The sequence below is a fragment of the Struthio camelus genome, chromosome 12 (genome assembly GCF_040807025.1).
Source record: "Struthio camelus isolate bStrCam1 chromosome 12, bStrCam1.hap1, whole genome shotgun sequence".
In the NCBI taxonomy this organism is placed as follows: domain Eukaryota; kingdom Metazoa; phylum Chordata; class Aves; order Struthioniformes; family Struthionidae; genus Struthio; species Struthio camelus.
Genome location: NC_090953.1, coordinates 14,686,460 through 14,692,404, shown reverse-complemented (window position 1 = coordinate 14,692,404; position 5,945 = coordinate 14,686,460).

The following is a 5,945-nucleotide window of genomic DNA, read 5'->3' as shown; positions in this document are numbered from 1 at the left end:
GCCGGGCGGGCTGCCCCCGCGCATCATGGGAGTTGTAGTCCGGCGAGGGCGGGCTCCGCCGCCGCCATTCCGCGGCCTCCCGTGGCACTCGCCTCGTGGCTTTCTGTCCAGAGGGACGCTGCGTTGTTGGATGCCTCTCAGGCAGTTTGAGGCAAGGCAGCAAAGCCGGCAGGTCCTGACGGGACAAGGTGTGAATGCAATAAACGACCAGGCCTGCACACGCGCCCAGCTTCGCTGCGCTCCAGCTGCTCCCCTGCGACAGGCACCGCCTGTCTTTGCTGTCGGCAATGTCAAAATGGCCGAGCACTGCTTTCCCATGAGCTCCCGCTGCTTGCAAAGCCTTCACGCCTTCCTTCGACCTGGCAGCCTCGCTCAGGGCCCCGGCGGCCGCCACGCGCCTCCGTGGGCTCCCGCCCGGGGCGCAGCCCGGCCTCGCAGGCGGCAGCGTTCGGGGCCCTCCCGGCGGCCGGCCTGGCTGAGGACACCCTGCCCTCGGCCGGGTCCCCCGCGGGGCCGCGCTGAGCCATCCAAGTTAAAAGTTTGATGCCCAGGGCTAGACATCTGCCTTCATTTTAACAAAGTGCTGGCAATCTGAAATAACGGAAAACAGGGTTTTATGATGGTAACTGTTGAGTCGTCTTCATAGCAGACACTGCAATTCCTACCTGTCAGATAACACGTTTGCAGCATGAAAATAATAATCAATAATCATTAGTTCTGCTATAGTACTTTGCATCTCAAAGCATTTTATAGATATTAATGGCCCCACCATACCCCTGAGACCTGGAGAAAAATTATCTCCAGGCTTACTTAGTAGGCAATACCGAGACGCAGAGTTTGTCTAGGTGTTTTGTTCAAAGAGTCATAGGAAATTCTTGGCAGATTAGGGAAAGAAAGTGAAACCTTGGCCTGCCGGTGTCAGCGCGAGTTCCTCCATCTGCTTCAGCAGTGCCACGATTTCGTTTCAGACTTTTCAGCTTCATAAAATATATACAGCGTAAAGTAACATATGTAATCCGTCTTATTTAATATGGAGCTTATTTCAAATACATAAACTGCTAGTAATTTATAAGTAATACATTAATGAAAGCTATTTTGCCAAATCCTGGCTGTGCTGAAGTCATTAACAAGGCTCTTATTAACTTTAATAGAGACAATTTCACCTGTTAAATTATATTAAAATGAAAATTGAGTGAACTTGAAATGGAGCAGCCCAACACGTCAGGCTGAGCCATCTAATGGTGCTTTGTTTCAAAGAATGAAACCCCCAGTGCACGCGCAGCAACGAGGTTGGGCGCGTTCAGAGGGTGATCTAACAGGGTTTTATGAGAGCTGTGAGAGTCTCACTTGTTCAGTGCCCAAGGCCAGAGACCCACAAAGCAAAGCCAAGCCATTCTGGCGCACAGCCTACGGGTGAATGAAGAGACACTTTTATAGCACAAGAGCACTTCTGCAAATGCTTAGCAATGGATTCATAATCCTTCAGTCATTAGGACGCTGGCATTTTCCAAGCTGACAGTCCAGTGTGTGTATCAGAGGGCAAACATAATGTTCTCAAAAGGATTAGTAGGGGGATTTCTTTTTCAAAGACTGAGATATAATTTAAGACTATTAAACATGGTTGAGAGAAGTGTAGCAAATACAAAACCTCCAGGGACGCTGAAGACCTGGACAACATTTGTACTTCCATCAGTTCTGAGAGAATTCACACGAAAACCAAGAGTGGGCACAGCCCAGACCGTCCTGTCTGCCATCACCGAACTGCACTGCACATGGCAGAAGAGGAACATGCAAAGCCTCAGACATAATCCTAAACTGATTACATCGTAATATATTTACTTACTACAATGCTGATGTGGTGCAAATGAAGTACATGGGTTCAGTGTATACAGCCTGAGGCATATTTTCCTGGCTAAGGAGTCAGCACAGGATGAAGGCAGGAAGGATACTGTCAGTAAATTAGATAACAATAAAAAGCAAGCCCCTCTATCCTATATAATCTTTCATGAGAGTGGCCAAACTCAAAGTGAAACAAATCATATGTGTGAGGAAATCAAATTTTTTCCTTCCACTAGGAGAAAAGGATACAGTTTAGCCATAGTTCTCTTGAGACACACCCTGATTCTCTGAGAATTTTATGTTCTGATATGAAGGGTTAATACTTAGCATATTCCCATGAGCCCGTTGGGATGGGATGGGAAGCCATGAGGGTGGCTGTGTACATGTGTTTCCCAGTTTTCCTCTTTCCTGCACACATGGCCACCTTGCAGCCAGCCCATCATGGCTGCGGGGCACTGGGCCAAGAGCTGGAGCACCCGCCGTCAGGCTCACCGTGACTGCCTGCACCGGCCCACGGGGCCTGTGCGCTTGGGAAGGGGCGCCCGGGCCCCTGCCTGGGACCATGCTTCAGTGGGCTTCGTTCCCAGAGTGCCCTGTCAGGACAGTTTAGATGTATCAAAAATGACCCAGTTCACTGTGTATTGGCTGTATAAAGAAGCACATGCTAAGAGAAAGGTACCCATTACCTACTGCTCAGCTGCCGAGGGAGTCTATCTCAGCTTAGGCCTCTGGCTTGTTAAGTAAAAAAGGAAATTCAGATACTGAACAATCTGCCCTGCAAATCCATTCACAAAGGCAGAGATGTGGCAGAAAGATCTTCACCATTAGCAGACCCTGCAAAGAGAGTAGGACAGCAGCTGCTAGCTCCTGCTCCCTTGTGAGGAGCAAGCCATCATACAAGGGAGAAAGGAAGCAGAGAGTTGGCCTCTACCTCTTGACCCTCCTCATTCTCATACCAGCATGTATAGCAGGGCTGGGGTAGGTGGAGGAGCAACCTGTATCTCCTGGATGGAGCAGGTCTTCTGTTAGCATCCCTCGGGAGTAGCTCTGCGAAGGTGTGAGCCCATGGATGGCGTGCTTCTGGGCAAGTACTGCTGGGATCGGGGCTGCTCCATGCAGCTCTGTGAGCAGGACACAGAGGACGACAAGTTGGTGGGGTCTCCTCCCGAGACCGGCAGAAGGCTCATTGTGTCCTTGGGCAACTCCTTTCAACTTGCAGCTTTCTGGCGTCCCGAAGCAGGAGATTCTGGTTCCTGTCCCTGATCATGCGCCCGCCACATGGCCACAGTTTAAAGTAATGGTGTCTGTCTCACTTCCCATACCAGCAGAATTGAAACAATAATAAAAATTGAGATCTACTGCTGAAAATGAATACTTAAGGATAGAGTATTCATTGTTACTATTACTACCATGGCGAACCCAGAGTCCCAATCTAAATGCATTCCTTTAGGATTTAGTATACTATGGATATAAAGGGGTCCACAGAAATTAAGTTTTGGTGAAACTGTAGTGGCTGAGTTGACTTTAAATTAGTGCTAATTAAGGTATTGCTGTAGTCAGGCCTTATAAAGCAGTCCAAGAAAATCCTATTGTCTGCCAAACCAATGCAATTAAGAAAACTTGACATGCTGCTGGCCAGCACTCGAAGAGTTGAACCACCCAGCCCTTATAAACTGGAGCTGATTGCATAAATTGATTCTGTTCATAAACAATTTCAGAAAGTGTGGCTGCAACTCAGCAATTTACATGTGAACAAGAGTCAGATTTTATCTTTAGCCTAGGTCTGAGATTGCTGGTCAGTCATTGAACCGAGAGCTTTTAAATACAGGTCACTGAATTTGATCAACATCTGGTCTTTAAGAGAAGAGATCAAAACAGGCACAACATAGTAATCAAGACCAGATGTTTGTCTAAAAGACATATCCTAGCTCAAGCAGGAATTAATTAAGCAAAGTCTTACAAGCTGTGTTATAAGGAAAACAGAGGAAAAGATCACAACAGTCCCTCTGCGTTTGTATTAAAAAAAAAATTAACTTAAAACAACTGACCACATCTTGCCTACAAATAGTTCACTGAAATAAAACTTGTTTTCAGATGCCCCAGGTAAGCATTTACAGTGATGCAACCTGCAGGTAGTAAATTCAGTTTAGGTAGGACTGGAAAAATGCCAAATCTGCACACGACATTCACCCTGCAACAGCTCAGAACCAAACTCCGGCTGGGGTCAAAGAGAAGATAAAGCTAGGAAATATTTTACTTAGGAAACCACAGGACTGCTACCTCTTGAAGGTGTCCCCCAAAGTCCGGAGCAACGTTTTTTCCAGAATAGTGGTCCCCGTGTGTGTTTTATCTTGATGGCATTAACTCTGCCACCATGCAGCTTTCAATAAGTCATCTTAAATAGATAAATAGTTAAATGGCCTAGATGGACAAAATGTTATGCAAAGGTTCCTGCTGGGGAAAAAGGACTGCTGGGGAAATTTACCCCTACACTTGCGCATTTCCTACGTGCTTTCAGGATATTAGTCTGTGAAGTCCCATACATTGGAAATAAGTCAATATAGTCACAGTCATATATCTTTGCAAATATATCCCATTTATGGGATATAACACATCTTAGATTTGTGAAATTTGTTGTATATATTTTCAATTTTTAATTCTGTGGTTTTGTAAGTATGCATATATTTAGATATACACTCTGTACACAAAGTAACTGAAACGTGGCAAGGTTTACTTTGTATGCTGTGATTCTGAGCAAAATGTTGTTCCTAGACATGTAGGTAAACTGCTGTGTACATCTGCATTTAATATATTGGTTATGTATGTTTTTGTCTGTATGTCATTAATACAGTTGACCTATATCTCTTCTTAGACAAAGACTGTTCATGTTTCTAATTTTTTATTGCAAAACTGTGTATGAGGTAAAAGGAAAAAAGAAACAATAAGAAATCACAGCCAAAGGAGAGAAGAACATTGCCTCCAGCCAAGTCCTACACTCCCTGTAGAGGTCTTCGATTGTTACATTTCTAACGGAAATTAATAAGAAATGAATTTGTCAGCAGATATAAGGCAAATGGAAAAGTCAGCATGGGAGGGGCTCTCCCCATCCATATCAACTGAGAAATAGTTTCAAGTTAAGAAATATATTTTAAGGCATGACAAGAAGAACTGAGAAAAAACTTGCAGAAGTTTATCAGAGAATAAACATCCCAAAGTTAACTTACTTTCTTTGTTGATATTGTACATGTTCCTTTATCAGTATTTGAATAAGTATGATATCATCCTAGATTTGGCACCAATCTTTGGTGTAAGAGCACAGTCTTCAGTTGTTTTCCAGGCAAATACGTAACCAGGTCCTCAACAGCTAGCTACATGAACATAACTCAGTCAACTCCTGGTCCTTCAGATTGAGATTAAACCCCAAAAGAGCACAATCCCTTCTAAAAATCATTTACGCACTTCTGTGTCTAGAGGACAGAATCCAGCCATGTACACAATGCAGCCTCAACCCAAATGCTGCAGCACAGCAGATTGCAAAGGAACTCGATGTGGCTTTCCAGCTGGTCTGATCCTGGAGAGAGACAAGCAAAACCATGTAAACCAGGATGTAAACCTGGTTTATCTGAACTCTTAAACTCCAGCAAGGCTGGGAGAGAACATGAGATAAAATTATATGGTTTTTTTTTTTTCCCATTTCTATTGGTCTGATAACATTTTTGATGTTTGGCAGAAGCTTGGTTAACTTACGGCTGAATATCTTCGCAAGAAGTTGGAGGCAGAGAGACTCCAAGTAGACAAATGCAGTTTTGAGCCACCTTTGTGCGTTCTGTACATTATTGTGAATACAGGTGTTTTCTTGAGCAGCAGTAGCAAAATGCCCAATCTAACCTTCAGTCCCTGATATTAATGAGAGTTTCCTGCCAGAAGTCCTGCCACAGGTACATGAGGTGGTTGGCAGGGTATGGAGTGAAGCTGAAGTCATTATATTTCCTTGTTAGAATTTTTTTTTCCATAGGAAAATTCAGCTCTGGTGCAGCATCTGCTTCTTAACAAAGCAGTCTTGTTTTCCTGCCAACACGTCATGAAACTTAAAGACATTTTAATCA